Here is a 16,583-nt window from a genome sequence, read left to right as displayed (position 1 = left end):
CAAATTGATTTCCTTTTGGAAAATCTGGGTTTTGCAGTGAAGGGAAGGAGAAGAATGAATCACAGCTGGTGCAGGAGAGAGAAGAGAAATCAACAAACCCCATAAAAGTAACTTCTTTCAAAATTGAGCTTGATCAATGGATTATGTGATGTGGTTATCTGTTCTAGCACTAGCAAGGGGATCGTCTCAATGACCAACAAAGTCCCTTTACGATCTAATGTGCTACAGTATCTATCATTTTAAGTTTCTTCAGGGATCACTCCAGTTTCAAGATGATAGCTGTAATTGAACCCTAAGGTGGTAAATACACTGAGTTACAACAGAAGATAGTATCTCCTTATGGAGGCCAAGTTGTTCCCAGAGCACTCAAGTTAGAAATTTGCATCCCAAATGATTGATTCTGTTGCATAATTATGGTGATTATATGATTATTTGGTTTGGTTTGCTTGGTTGTTGTTTTTTGTTTTGTTTTTTTATTATTATTTTTTCTCTTTTATTTGCATAACTACTATCCAAAGCTCTGTTAGGTTTTACTAACTGCAACATACAGGAGAATGTGTCTGTCATGGGCTCAGACTTTAATAAGGTTGCTCTCTCTGAGCTCATAAATTAAACAAGGTCATGCTCTGTATCAGGACACACTTTACAGCTTTTCAAAGCTGCTTCATGAATGTGAAGTGAGCACAGATGTAGGCTGATGCAACTTGAAGTAGCAATCAGAAGTATTTGTATTATTTGGAGTTTAGTGAACAGTCTTCCTGACATCATTCTAGAGAGTCCCCCACGTTGCTGCCTGGAACTGGTAGTGAAACCCTTCCTGTCATCCTCAAGTTCTTAACGGAGAATCTGCAGCTCACATGTCTGACACGAAGGCAGGGAGTTAAAATTATGTTGGGGATGGGGAAAGTAGCATAGTGGAAACATACTCTGGCAGAATATATTGTCTCTAAGAGTGAAAGAGAAATAAAAATACAAATCTTTAACTAAGATAAACAACAATTTGTCCTCAGAAAAAGAGAGGCCCCCCATTAGTTCTTGATTTTAGCTGAAGCTGCAACCAGAATTTGATGATGATCAGTGCACATTTCATTTCAGCAGATCACTGCTTCTTTACAACAAACCAAAGCCACATTTTGTAGGAGTTAACTTCCATAAAAGAACATACATTAATACACTTTTTCAGTTTCATCTCAAAGATGAGTACTGCACATGACTTGTGGCATGTTTGCCCTTGATTTTATATTGTAGATAAATTGGCCCCACCTATTTTAATTTTTTCAGTATATTATTATCTGCTAAAAATGTTACTGATGTAGAAAGCATAACAATAAGGGAGGAACTATTTGGATTATCTTCTCTGTTTCTTGATTTACAAGATTTCAGATATGCTTGATAATTCATTGCTCTGTTAAACATGCAGCAGTAGAAACGAGATGAAAAAATCACATGGGACCCTGGTGAAAATCTTTTAGAAATCAGTCTTATCTTCAGAGAGTAGAAGGTAAACACTGAAAACCAACTTTACAAGCAGATTCAATAGACTTACATAGGATCAAGTTTCTGTTGTTATTGTGATCTACATATCTAAGCTCTTAAATACAGCTCCATAGACATCTGCTTGTTGTTGTTTTCAATCTTGTTGTAAAGCTCTGTATGAATACTTTGGTTTCAGCTCAATAATTAATTTCACCATATCTGATTCTTTCAAATCAAAGACTCTTCCACACTTCAGCTATAATTATATCACCAGAACACAAAAATTTAAACAAGATAACTTTCACTGATTAGGGAATGTAATTTTAGAGTGGAAACCTAGATACGAAAAACATCATCTCACACTTTGTAAAATAGGCTATTTTTCAGCAGTCCCCTTGATAGCAGGATAAAAAAGTGGTCTTCTTAAATTCCAGAAAGTTTCCATCTCTTCATGCTTTTAACAGCTTTTCTACTGAAATATTGCTATGCGTATTGGAGAGCTTTTTTGACTGGAAATTATGAAAAAGAATGCAAGTTTGTGTACAAGGGAAATGAAGAAGTCCACGTTTTCATGAGCATCAACCATATTTGAAAGGGAAAGGATCATTTACAGGCATGAGAAAAAACCCCTCAACCCATTGGAAATAAAAAATAACTCCCCAAATTAGAATAAGCAAATTAGTTTTGGTAGATGTAGAGAAACAAGATAAACCAGGTGCCTCGAGTTGCCAAAGAGTGGGTGTGAGTCCACCTGTGCCTGGTTAGGGCAGGCCCCCTATTACCAGGGGGCCAATAAAGGTGGGACACACACCCACAGAGCAAGTTTACTCTGGTGCGAGGCATGGAGAGGCCAGCAGCTCGTTGAGCCTCTGAAGCAAGAAAGGCTCTTCCTGCTACACTTCTACCCTGGAAGCGCTGTGTGGTGGCTGGAGTCCTGGAGGAGACCAGCAGCTTGTCGAGCTTCAGGAGCAAGAATGGCTCCTCCCGCTACAGGTAGATAATAATTTGTGAGTTTCTCACAATTGTGCAATATTTGGAGTTACTGCTACTGAAAATAATGTTTGTGGTTGTATTTGCAGGGTCAAGATCAGGTTGACTGTAATTTTCCTGAGACTCCTAGGTAGGTATTTGGTAGGTATTTCAGTGCATCATCTAGTCAACTAACTTCAATGTATTCATTGTCTTCCTTTATTCTCCTGCATTTAGGTATGTCAGTAAAATTCAACAATGCAAACTTTGTCTAAATTGACAAGTTAAATAAATTCAATCTACAAGTTGTCAGCTATCTCTAGCTTTCATTTTGTTCTTTAAAAATAATCCCATAGATATTTTCCATTTCCAAGTACTCTTAAAGATTTTTGTTTTACTTCTTTTACCAGAAACAAAATGTTAAGGATAAAAACCTGAAATATAAAATACACAGCTATGGAACCATAGAAAATATCTTTGATGTTAATAAAATTAATAGATTTTTTTTCTTATTTTCTTGTTTTTGCACTCATATAGCTTTAATTTTGAATACTTTCTTACTTTAAGATGGGACAGATAGGACAGCAATCCAAACCTTTTGAAAATATTTATAATATTTAAACTATAAAAAGGAATAAAATGTTCTAGAAGATGTTTCCTTTAATATAATTCATGAACACTGATGATTTAAAAAGGCATTTATTTTGTTACAGATAAAAGGCATTTATTTTGTTATAGATGACCTAGATACTTTTTCCTCTCCAAGATAACATACCTCTTTGAAATTCAGACAAACAATAATACAAGTTTACCAAACATAAATTACAGGATAGTATTGTGAGATGCTCAGTGGTGAGATAGTTCAAAGGAGAGAACAAAATATTAACAGTAACAAATCACATTCATTCTAATGTGTTTTTTGTGGGTCTCAAAGCATGGTGTCTACACTGCTAGTGCCGAAAGGCACGTTAAAAAGCAGGAATGGCTGCTCCTCTCACACCTGCCAAATATCTGTCTCATTTTCTTTTCATTGGAAGCTATGGAGAGCAGCTTCTCTGCCTACTGAAGACCAACAGGAGCTACAGAGACATCAGTGATTTGGTGCATCCCCCGGGTGGGAGGGGAAGGAGCCTCCCTGCCTCCCACCCTGCTGGCTCAGGGCCCGCTACAAAGCCCCCGGCTGCTGCCTCCCATCTCTCGCATCAGTGTCTGCAGGATAGAAGTATCTGAAGAAATCAGGTTTGGAAATCAGTGCTCTGATATTTGTGCTGTATATTTCTGTATGAATCAGTCTCCTGCTCATCGTCCCTACGGGGTACGGAACAGAGAAAAGCTGTAGAAATCACAGCAGGAGGTGGTACAGTGATACCCCCATCCAGGCACAGATCTCTTGCCATCAGCTGATCACGTGTCCTCTTCTGTTTAAGCATAGAAACTGAGCTAACAAATAGCTACTTCTAAATATTATAGTCTGCCTGGAACAGAATAGTTTGAAATAACAGTGTTGCTCACCCCAAAAAGATGCTGCTGTTTTGTGGGAGACCTCTATACATTGCTACTGGTAGAAGCCATTGTCCAGAGGCAGAGGTATAGAAATGAGTGGGGAAAAGGGTCAACATCTGTAATTGTTTTATGAGGCAGCCTCCTAAGAGGACAGCAACTTCAGAAGAATTCTCAAGCAGGACAGAAAGAATAAAAAGGAGAAATAACATTAAGAAGGGACTAGTGTTGTGTGCTCTGGGTCATTTTTAGGAAGAGTGGTGATTAAAGGGAAAAGAAAGATTAGGTTGAGAATGGTAAAAAGTCATGCACAGAGATGGTCTGAGCAAGGGCAAAGAGAATGAAAGGAGATGTTGCCAAATCACTAAAGCAAAATGGCAATAAGCATGCTTTGCAAATTGGTTTGCTAGGGATTAACCTCTCCTCTGTAGAGGATAAGCAGCTCCCGTACCACCCAAACTAAAAGTATTTCTTACTCAAGTTAACACAAACTTTCTCATCCTTTGGACTTTTATTTAGTAATGGTAACATGTTTTTTTTAATTACCTTCTACCTATGCTTTCATGAGACAAAATTCTTGCTATTATGGATCAATTCTTCTACGAATTTAGAAAATATGTAGTATTACACTTTAAATTTAATAATTTAAAGGCAAAACATGTAAATACATATTTTTTAACAGAAAAAACAGGAAAATTAAGCAGTAATTGATTTTTCCAGACAAGTTTATTCTCTACACGGGATGGTGAATTGAGGAAGGCTGTGACCTTGCAAAATTTATGAGGCTTGGAGAAATCCTATGTCACAATACTCTGATTATTTTTAAAAACATGTCTTTAAAAAGATTTGGGAATAGAAAGCCTAAGTATATTTCATTTTTTTGAAAAAATTGCTGGCTATCACAGGATTGGTAAACATGAAGTGACTCACCAGGATATTTCACCGGAGAATTCTGTGCAGTATTCGGAAAACTATAGCATTGCACGGAGATACTACTGGAACTTGCAGGATATCAAGGAATTCTGCATTCTACATGATTTCCTGAGGAGGGTGATCTCACATCACTTTAAAAATCCCATTAATTTCTGCTGGTCATTACCAGGTATGAAAAATTGTAAATAACACGTGTAAGAATGTGAATTCCCAGATTCCACCTGTGATCACCTGTGATTCCACCTTAGATCATTCTGTGATCTAAACAACAACATGAAGTAGAGCATTTCTGATACCTAAAAATAGAGTACCTACCCTAAAAGCATGGCATTTTGTAGCATATGCTGCACTGTTTTGCCATCGTGCATTAATCTTTTTTAGTTCTAAGATGTGTAGTACATACATTAGTATAAAAACTGAAACCAAGCTGGGAAGTGATGGAAGAGAAAAGCTGCTGCTGCTGCTGGTTCCTATTGCAAGTGATGCACTATGTTTATAGGCAGAAATAAAGGTAAGGATATTAAAGCTCTAAAATGAAAGATTTCACAAAATTTCTTCCCATCTTAACATTTTGAGCAACATAATGTCATTATCAAAGGTAGAATGTTGCAACTCCATGAAACAGTATTCATGTGTAAAATATACACATTCAGTAATCCCACCCCTTTCTGTTTTGTAACAATTTCTAAAGGCCTCTAAAAATCAATTCAGAATAAAGAGAATCTATAATTTTATTGCACAATATTATTGTAGAAACAAAACTTTTCTTTTGAAACTTGCTGTCTTGGATTTTTTAGAAACTAAAATTAAGAGATGAAATTTTAAAATATTTCAGCATTAAAAAAGAGAATTTTTCTGATTTTAATTTCAAATATGATTTTGTATCTAGAATTTTATTATGACAGCAAAAGTCAGATGTAAAAATATATTATTTCACTGAACTTCTAAAAAATTTAGGTATTTAAATGAAAACTTTCTTATGAATTAAAATTAATATATTTTATTGAAATACCATTTCCTGGACAATTTCTCCTAGTAAGGCAGAATTCAAAATTCTGTGCTACTGATAGAGACAACTTGTTTCACCCTTGCACTTATGCTTTTTAATCTACCCAATGCTTGGACTGGTCCATAGAATTCTGTAATTTTTTTTTTTTTGAGTAGTCTATGAGCTTAGCATTTTAAACTCATAAATTTGGGTCTCAGAAGATAAGTAGGCACCTCTCTCTTTACTTTCCCAGGGTCTCCAGGGCTACACTTCAGCTGCTACACAAATCTACAGTTACATAAACCTTGGTGCCTAATCTTCTGTGCCATAATCAGCAGAATCACTTTGGAGCTGAATCTGCTCTACACCAAAATAATCCCTTAGAGTCAAAGGATTTTAAGCCAAGGCTTAAAAGGGTTAAAGTGATTTTTTTCAAATTATATGGGGGGAAAAATGTTCTTTGTGATTCCACGATCTGATCACAATGTTTTGTTTTGAGCATTTTTGACACTGATTAGCAGTGCTACTTCATCAAGCCTAAGAGAGGAAATCCCTGCTCCACGTTGCAGAACAAGAGCGTCAGCAAGAAGAGACTTAGGACACAAAATAAGGTAAAGGTAAATGTGAAAGGGATATTTAGCAAGAGGAGAGAGAACAGTCAGATGGTTTTAGGAGTCACTGTTTGGCTTACACAGCCCAAGATCCTGCTACAGAATAAGCAGATCAAGACAGCCCTAAAAACATCCATGGGTTGGCTTTTTCAAAATCAGCTCAGATGTATAGCTGCTGATGTATTAAAATCAGAGTTCCCTCACTAGAAAAGACTAACAGCTGTGAAGAGGCATTCATTTAGCAATTAACTTTTGAAGATGCTATTACCAAAGATCTTTTTGTCTCTGCTTCTCTTTTGTGTTGTCATCCCAAAAGCTCTGCCAGGAGTGGTTCATCTGACTGTTCCTTGATCTAGTCCAAGAAGATCAATTTAAGCGAGATTAGTTTAGTTTGGACATGAACCATTGTAATTTATCTAGGGCAGGACTAGTGAGAGATTCATTGACAGGATGCAAACTTGTGCCAGAAGAATACAAAAGGAACTTCTTGAAATGGTAATATTTCAAACTTTTCCATTTTATATTTTGGCAGGAACACCTGCTGAGGCAGAGGCCAGCATAAGCCCAGCTATACTGTTTCTGCTCTATGAACTGCTTCAGTTATTTATGAATACCATGGCACTTCAGAGGTTGGAAAGCTAGTAGAAATTTGAAGGACACTGAGTTTTGTGAAATATTTTTTGTGTATTTCAGTAATAAATTCAGCACAGAATTTAATTCTAATTTTCAGCTAGCTTTGCTGGAACAGATTTTGTATGTGTAACAGATATTTATCTGATGGTTCCTATTTTATTTGCATTTATATAGAGATTATAAGTACATTAGTATTAGCAGAATTAATATATATCTTTAACAAAAAACGAACAGAAAAAGCAAAAAACCCATCAACCAGCAAACTACAGGATTATGCTTTGACTGCATGTCTTCTTTCCCTTCTGCATTCATGTTGCATTCCAAATGTAATTGGGAAGCAAAATGTGGTAGGCTCAAAAGAGGCAGTTTAAGATGTGGCTCTTCCAAGCTCATCCTGACTCCCTGTGCAAATTTCTGCCTCTTCAGAGAAAGTGACAAAACAGAGAACAGGTCTGTTTTTCAGCAGCCATAGTTTACAGATTAGTATCTCAGGGCTAATGCTGATGAAAGAAGTATATATAATACAAGCTAATCAAAGCCTGGGGTGGTGAAGACTGTGGAAGATGAGGCCATCTGTCCAGGTAATATATAGATAACCATCCAGAGGAGACCCAGGCAGACAGAAGAGGAGTAGCATCAAGGAGCACCAGACCTAATCTCCAAACTATTTTGATTGGAATCTCTGAGTTTTAGAAACATGAAAAGCCACTCATTTTGAGCTATACAAAAGAAATCTTTCCATTCTGTGGAAAGTCAATATCACAGAATCATAGAATCATAATAATCTAGGAGTTGGAAGGGATCTTGAAAGATCATCTAGTCTAACCCCCCTGCCAGAGCAGGGTCACCTACAGCAGGTCACACAGGGACATGTCCAGGTGGGTTCTGAATGTCTCCAGAGAAGGAGACTCGACAACCTCCTCTGGGCAGCCTGTTCTAGTATACAAGAATATACAGATTTTTACTGTGATGAATTCATGAAGTCAAGGAAAAATAATAGTCCCTGTGTGGTTAGTCATAACATGGCAATAAAACTTACACATAGGTAACTGCAGAGTGAAACAAACAAACAAAATAAGAAAGAAAAATCTATTCTCTGTCTAGGCAGCACTACCTGGTATCTTTGAGCCATGTTTGACTGGTATCAATCTTTATGGTAATGCTTGAGGCAATTGGTTCTCTTTACTATTATTTAGTGGTGTAAAAGTAAGGTACTATTTTTTAAATACAAATATGTTGTGTTTTTATAATGAACTGGTAGAGACCCCCTGAAGTTCAAACAATCTTCCCTCTCCTCCTGCTGACCAGGGATTCTGTGGCTTGCGTGAGACACTAGGAAATGTGTCCATCACAGCAATATAATACATTAAACAGTGTTTATAGAAACCTCTGCAGGCCTCAAAAGGATTTCCCCTCCTATTCTGCCTGCTTTTTCTGTGGTCTTGAGACCTGTACAAGAAACTGAACAATGTTAAGTGGTCTAAAACATCTATTTTAAGGATGACACAGGTAGGGACTACGGTACTTTGATGTTTGCCAACTATTCTGAAGTCTTCTCTTGCCACAAGCCAAAGGTTAGGGGAAAAAGAAAAGAAAAAATGTTTGCATAATTTAAATGTAAACATCCCATTTACTATTTTGAAAAGTGCCAAAAAATAATCTACTACTTTGATATGCACATTTTACCTTTGATATGAACAACTCTCATATTAAACTACTGAAACAGAAGGCTCTATTATAACAATTTAGTATATATTCCTTTCATTGTGTCAAACCAGATTAAAGAGATCTAGGATGAGAGATGTCTGTTTACAATGATCAACTAATGGTTCTGCTGCTTGAAAATATACTTTCTATATAATGGAAAACTTTTTCTTGCTCCTTCTTTTTTCTTCACAAGGTAGATTTTTTTACTGCAAGCTGCAATAGGATTTTAACTTTATAACATACATAGCAGGTATGACCTTGTTCCAAAAGGAGTTTTTATTAGTATTTATTAATAATGTTATTATCCCATTCCACCACTTCAAAAGACTTTTCCCAACACTTTTTCATCTGCTGATATCTAACAAGAAATAAGGTTGACTGCAAATCCTAATTAAGTGTATACTAAAGTTTTTATTATAACTTATCTTTGAAATTCCTTGACAAGTTAGTGCTCTACAAAAACCTCATGTAATGTAAATTATTATTGACCCAGTGAGTATATACGACTGTTCCAGCCTCTTGCTCAGTGCTACCCTCCTCAAAATCTCTGATAACATTAAAAAAATTCCAATTTTTCATTTAGATAGGTGATTAACTCAGATTGTATGCTAGGTTATCTAGGAAGGGTAAGTACAGCAAAACTGTAATTTAATCTCTTATTTTTCGACATTTTAGTAAGCATCGCTGAAGTGTCTCTTTGACTCTATCAGCCTGCATGCTTTACCCCACTTAGTTCCAGTACTCTTTAAAAACTAGAGTAAATAAATTTTCCCCTTGTCTGACAGCACGTTCATTCACCTTTGGTAGTCAGTGAAATGCAACTATTTCCACCTCTGCATTAGGAAAATAATGTCACATGGCTACAACCCTCTTGTGGTGATCATGGAATAAATAATATCCATCAAGACCTCAGGGAATGAGTCTGAAAAGGGGGTGAAGGCAGCTTTAAGAAAATATCTTCTTTTTCTTCTAACATGTCTGAAAACATGAGTTATGCAATAGTTATATTCATTTCTCGATGCACATTATCCCAGCTCTCGGTTGGGCACCTCACAAGATAAATCTGAGCCATAGATGATACCTGGTACACATTTTTTATGGATTTTAGACATATTTTTCCTTGCAAATAGCTTCTGCACAAGAACTAACCTCTAGTAGAGCAGCTCCATATTTTCCTCTGTTTTGGGCTTGGATTCATAGCTTGGTAAGGGAGAGAGCTTTTTCTGAGACAAACTCTGCAGTAATTTTGTTTATACAGATGTTAGATTCATCCAGTGATGGTTGGCTCTTTGTCTCATGCATATTATATTATGCTTGATGATGCCTCAGGAATTCTTTAACTTTATTTTTCCTGCTTATGGTGCTTCTCCTGTAACATAAGTCTTTTCTCCCTCTCATAGATATTTGTTTTCCTGAAGCCTAAAAGCACACAGTGCTTACTTCAACTGAAAACTGTTAGATTAACCAAGATAGATTTTTTTAAAAAGTCACTAGAAAAGTATTTATCACCTGGGAAAATAATCCTGTCCTTGTAACTTGCCATGAATGTGCATCTTTCTCCTTTGATTTCAGATCTCAAAGCTATGCACTGGAGCTATGCATCTTCCAGTCATTAATGGAAGAGCCACTAGAAAGTTTTTGTCTAGGAGACTTAAACACAGCCATAATAGACTATTCTTCTTCTGAAATGCTTCTGTGTTGTTTTTTATTATGTTGACATCATACAGCATTTACCATCTTCACAGAATAAGACGATTCCTGGTTTGAAAGCATTAATTCCAACTGTTGAAGATAAGGCTTTACTGATCTATCTGCAATAACCAGGTGAGCTTAACGTGTGGTGGATCAAACATATAGGGGACAAGTAACTTTGGAACTGCACTACTACTGCAAGAAAGGCATACCTGTTGAGAAAAAATGCAAGTATCTCTTGATACAGTGTGATGCATTAAATACAGTTGAAATGTGATTTTACACCACCAAAAGAGAACACTAGCTGCCTGAAATACTAAAACCACACACCTGTATTGCAACATGTGTCAGAGTCTTCAAGTTCTCAGAAACACATCTTTGAGTATAATGCAGGACTATGTATATTAACTGAACACAATAAATATTTGTAATCATAGGAAAAGAACACTCATTACAATTGTTATTGTACTAGATGGTACCCAAAGGCACCAGTAGCTAGGATAAAAGCACAGGTACACGCAGCTTAATAATTTGTGCATGTGATAGATTGGCTGCTGATAGGTTCTGGCAAGGAGAAGTGCTCTATTGCAGTATGGAAATGTAGGTAGCTCAGAAGACCCAGAGGTATTTGCACTATGCTGTGACCTATTTTGTTGTATGTTCATAAAAATACATGAAACTGAAAAATTCCTGGTTAGTAATTTATTTTTTTTTTAATGATAGCTCAAGGTTCAGACAGCCAAATTCAGTATACTGTCTTAGTTCTGCATTTCTGTAACACCTAAAATAATAATAGAAGATTGACTAAATATCTCTTCTAAAGTCTATATGGCCCAAATGTTATTAAGAAATACTGGCTGTGTCTTCAGGGGGTGCAGTCTACTTTCCATACGTGCAGATAACTTTTCTGTGCTCAGCTTTTGAAGGATGAATCTTTTCCAAAGCAAAGGCAGAGGAATGCTAATAAATCACATCTTTATGAAATATTCATTAATTCAGGGTGTTCTTTACAAGGCTGCTGCCAAGGCAGCACAGGGTGACGAATTACATTTTACACACACAGGAAATGGTTGACAAGATACATTGTCTATATAGAGGGTTTCCTGAATGGTCACATACAAAGCTAACCAACAAGAGTTGTTTACACTATTAAGCAAGCAGGACAAAAATGCAGCTGTCTATAACCCTGCCAAGTTCCTGTACCTCCTCTTTTATGAGGAGCTTTCCCTCCTGGCTTAGTTCTATTTTTTTTTTTTTTTTTTTTTTTTTTTTTTTTTTTTTTTTTTAACACATCTTGCTCTTATGAGGTGTTTTACTTTGGATGCCAGTGAAATGAAGTCAGATAGTAAGAAAAAAGTGAGCCAGCCTTGTGGCCTTTGTTACATCTTATGAGAGGATGTGGACTTGCCTTAAGGCCTCTCTTATTCATGTGTCAGCAGTCATCAGAAGCAGACTGCACAAAAACAAGCTGAATGTTCCTTCACTAGAGAGTGAAATGGAATCTCTTTCTTGATTGCCTCTTTCATCTCTTTAGCACTCTGAAAGCAGCCCCTGGGTAGCAAGGACACTGGAATCAGTATGGCTATGCTCCATCTTGCCCACAATTGCACCCTAACAAAACATCATGATAAAGGATGGTGTTCCTGTGAAATCACTCAAAGGGCACATCTTTCATTACAAGGTACATATCTTTTGACTGGCTCAGTAAAAGAGGAACGACAGAGATATATAAAAACTCAAAGGCAAAGTTTGCAGAAAGTAGCCGTTAAAATGTAGTGGAACTCTTACCCTTCAAGGAAATGCACAAAAATGACAAGAGCTAGGTTTTGTCCCAGACATGAAAGGAAAGACAAGGTGCAAGGACTGTGATTTAATTAGACTGAATCTTTATTAATTCATCTGGGAACCATGCAGGTCATCTTAATTGTTTCCACTCTCTGGAGGGCAAAAAGTGCCATACTAAAGCTTCACACCCTCTGGACCTTTAACAGGATGTTTGGAGACTTGCAGATCTCTGCTTCTATGAAGGTGAAGGGGCTGATGAAAAAAGAAATAACCCCCAGTTATCAAATATAATACCCCCAGCATCAAATATATTGGTAGTGTCCAATTCCATTCCAAAAAATTTCTTGAGCATGGTTCTACCTTAAGCTGTTCCCAATACCCATAACATGAGAACTAGATTCCATTTGAGTTTTCCTTGATAACCAAGTATCTTGGTTAGGTTTGCTTGATTAAAGCAGATTTCAAAACAGTTGGTTCTCTTGTCTAAATATGCATACTCACATATATATATATGCAGGCACACACACTTTCTGGGAAGAATAAAAGTTAATATTTTCCAATCCTTGCATTTTATTTAATTAAACTCTTAAATATAAAAATATCTGTATAGAACTGAATTATCCCATAAACAGGTATCTCAGAGAGCATAGGTGATGTCTTTTCCAAGCAAAGGTTGACTGCAAAGCAGCAGAGTGCCTGTGAAAAAATATTCCTGACACCTTGCCATCTCCCAGAAGCTCTGTTATTTCCTTTGGCTATAGTGCCTATCTTGTCCTTCCTCCCTTATCCTAATTTCTCTGTGGTTTCTCTTCCAAGTGATGTTTTTAACAAACTGTTAACACAGAAGTTATCAATGAAATAAATTCCTTGTCTTTTTTATTCAACTGCTATGTCTGGTCAAGGCTTTATTTTTTATTTTTTTTCCTCATCCTGGACTTGGTATATAGATTCCTCTCTTTTCAACTGTCTGTTCAGCCTCTGATGTTCCTGGCTACAGTGGAGGATGAAGGTAGGAGGGAAGGTCTAGAGAAAGTAAGACTTTTCCTTGGTCAAGGATTGTGTGAGTAATCACTTAGGTAAACTGGGCATGCACAAATCCATGGGTCCTGATAGGGTGCACCCACTCGTGCTCAGGGACCTGGCAGCTATCCAGCTATCCAGCCCCCCTCCTTTATCTTTGAAAGATCATGGAGAACAGAGTGTCTGAGGACTGGAAGAAAGCCAGTGTGATTCCAGTCTTTAAGAAAGGCAAGAGGGAGGATCGAGGAAACTATAAACCAGTCAGCCAGTCAGCCTTGTCTCCATGCTGGAGGTAAAGTGGTAGAATAACTCATTCTGAATATCATCTCTAAGCATGTAATGGAAAAGAAGGCTGAGGGAGCTGTTTGCGTTTTTTTCTAGCCTGTGGAAGACTGAGATAGGATCTTTCTTACACGTAAAGATCTACATGGTCAGGAAGTTAGGGCCAGATTCTTCTCAGTGGTGTACAATGACAGGACAAGGGGCAACAGCAGAATCTGGGACACAGGAAGTTCCATCTCAACACGAGGAAAATCTTTTTTACTTTGAAGGTGACAGCACTGGAACAGGCTGCCCAAAGGTTGTGGAGTGTATTTCTGTGGAGACATTTAAAACCTGGCTGCACACAAACCTGTGCCACTTGCTTCAGCAGTGGGGTTGGACTGGTTCAGAGGTCCCTTCCAACACCCAGCATACCATGATGCAGTGTCTGACATCTCCAGCTCCCAGCGTTCACACACTGTGTACACCAGGAGTAACAGGTTACCACTGGTATGTTGCCCCAGCCTCTCTCCTGTACTCTTGACCAAACTGAATCAGCCTGGCTGCCCACGAGGTTTTGAAGGCACCTGATACCTTTTGAATGTATCCTATGTGACCACAATGCAAATACAGCAGCTTTTATATCCAAAGATACGATGACTGAGTCAAGTTTTTCCAAACTTCAGAAAAGGCAGGGTCACTAGGATACTTTTTTATTTTGCTGATACTGTTACTATTGCTCTAGGTTTACTTTGCGTTTATCTATGTCTTACACTTCGGAAATAGATGTAAAATTTGAGAATAATATTGATCTCCTATTTGGGGGAAAAAAAAAAAATCCTTTTAATTTGATATTAACTTCTGTCGTTGTTTGACTGCGAGAACTAAAGCAGGAGGGGGTTCGGAGCCTGAGAGTGGCGGAACCCCGAGGACTCCCCATTCCCTCCCTGCCCCTCCGCTCTCAGTGCCCGGCAGACCGGAAGTCCCGCGCTCCTCCGCCCGCTCCTGGCTGCGCTGCTGCTCCCTGCGCTCCCTCAGCGCCAGCCCGGCCCCTGCTCTCCAGAATCCGCATCCATCGGGTGCTGGCAGAGCCGTGGAGCCCTCTCCTGAGTCGGCCCTGCCGCCCCGGGCCCTCAGGCACCTGTCCCTGCCAGCATCGAGGTCGGGTTGTATCTGTATTTGTATGTGGTTTTTTGTTCCTTATCTATGCGTTACTGCTTTCTCCCGTTCTAGCAAACGTCTTTCAGTTTTAATTTCCAACTTCAAGTTTCTGGTCCTTATTCCCCTTTTATCGTCTCTTGGCAGAGTTGGGGAGGGGGGGGATGGAAATGGTGGTGGGAATAGAGAACTATTCTGTCCTTTTGGTTTTTTGGTCTGCCCAAACCTCGAAGCCTTGACAACTTCCTTTCCATAAACGATATTTGTGCTTAATTTCAAGTATTTATTTTTTGTTTACTTAAAAAAACAAAACCCCACAAAACAAAACCCTGAGCGTTACTTTTTATTAGGTGGAGGTGGGAGGAATGAGATGAAGCCCCATCAGTATTTGAAACCTGGAATACTTGTTCTTCTCTTGGTTCTGCCAGAAGTTGCCACTGTGCAGTTTTATTATTGGTGGCTGCTGTGGAGATTTTTAATTCTGAATTTCTTGTGATGGTAAGCAGTGCTTACTGGGCTTGCTTTCAAGAAATCATGATTTATACACTGAAGATCAGTTCAGAATCTAATCATATACTTAAGGCACAACCGGAGTGTTTTTTAAGGCAGCGGCACATTTTAAAGTGCTTACCTGAGGCCCAATGGAGCTGATCACTAAACAAATCTTGTTTGCATATAAATATGCAGTGCCTTCTGTTTGCGCATTTGCCATGGAATTAGGAAAAAATAATTTCAAATAGCAATTTAAAGAAAACGGCTTGTATTAGGAACGTCAGAGTAAGATATACTTACTTGCTTATTTTGCACGTTCATGTGGGTTTCTGCATGCTTCCATGTAACCCATTTATTTCCAAGCAACAAAATGCAGTCCTCCATTTTGGGTTGAATTTTCCTGAACTTCTCCATTGTCAACTGAATTTCATGAACATAAAATAGCAGAATTTACCGGCCTGCAGTAAAAGGACAAACATTCTCCTTTGTATAGCAGGGTCATAAGCAATGAAGTGACTCAATACTACTGAAATAAAGGATAATTAAAAATAAGAAATCCAAGAAGTAAGTCTGATGGGAAATGTTCTGTAATTTGTTTCAGTTTCTAAGGTCAATTTTTAACAAATTCAAACAAACTTTCATTTGAATCATTTCAGCTCACTAGGGAACATAGATCATTGAAGTATCACTGAAGCATGTCATCTGGCTTTTCGTCTGCTCATAATCTCCCCCAACCTTGAAGCGTCCCTTATACCGAGGTTATGAAAGAGAGGTAGAGGAACTAATTTGGATATCCACATGCCTTCCAGTTGTGGGAGATTTTTGTTCCCTTGATACCAGCTGAGCTGGACAAATTGAGCCAGGAAATGTGTCCCTGAACCTCACTGGACCAATTAAGTCCCCATGCCCTTTATAAAGTTTGCAGAATGCTCAAATGAACTAGAAAGTTAAATGATAATTAACACTTTAATTGAATTTACATGTTTAAAGCAAAAGAGAAATCAAGTATTTGATCAAATTAGATTTGATGTTATTTTTTTCAAATTTAGAAAAGAAAATTGGGAGGTTTCTGATACCAGTATTCACATTTATAACTGGCCCTAATACGAACACTACTAACCATTTCCCTTGTTTTACTTTGTGGAATGGCTATCCTGAATCAACAGTACCATTTTTACAGTATTTTATTAATAGATATTTATGATGATGAGTTTATTTCAGCAAATTTAAGGTTTGTGGATTTTAAACTTGTCTTAAAAAGGTGAAACTGTAACCTCACAAGAAACAGATTTCCATAGCAGTATCAAAATCAGCTAAAGACATAGCACTCCACAAATTATCAAAGTGTATGATGAAAG

Source organism: Calypte anna, chromosome 5A (assembly GCF_003957555.1).
Source record: "Calypte anna isolate BGI_N300 chromosome 5A, bCalAnn1_v1.p, whole genome shotgun sequence".
NCBI lineage: Eukaryota > Metazoa > Chordata > Aves > Apodiformes > Trochilidae > Calypte > Calypte anna.
Note: the sequence above shows the minus strand (reverse complement) of the source record.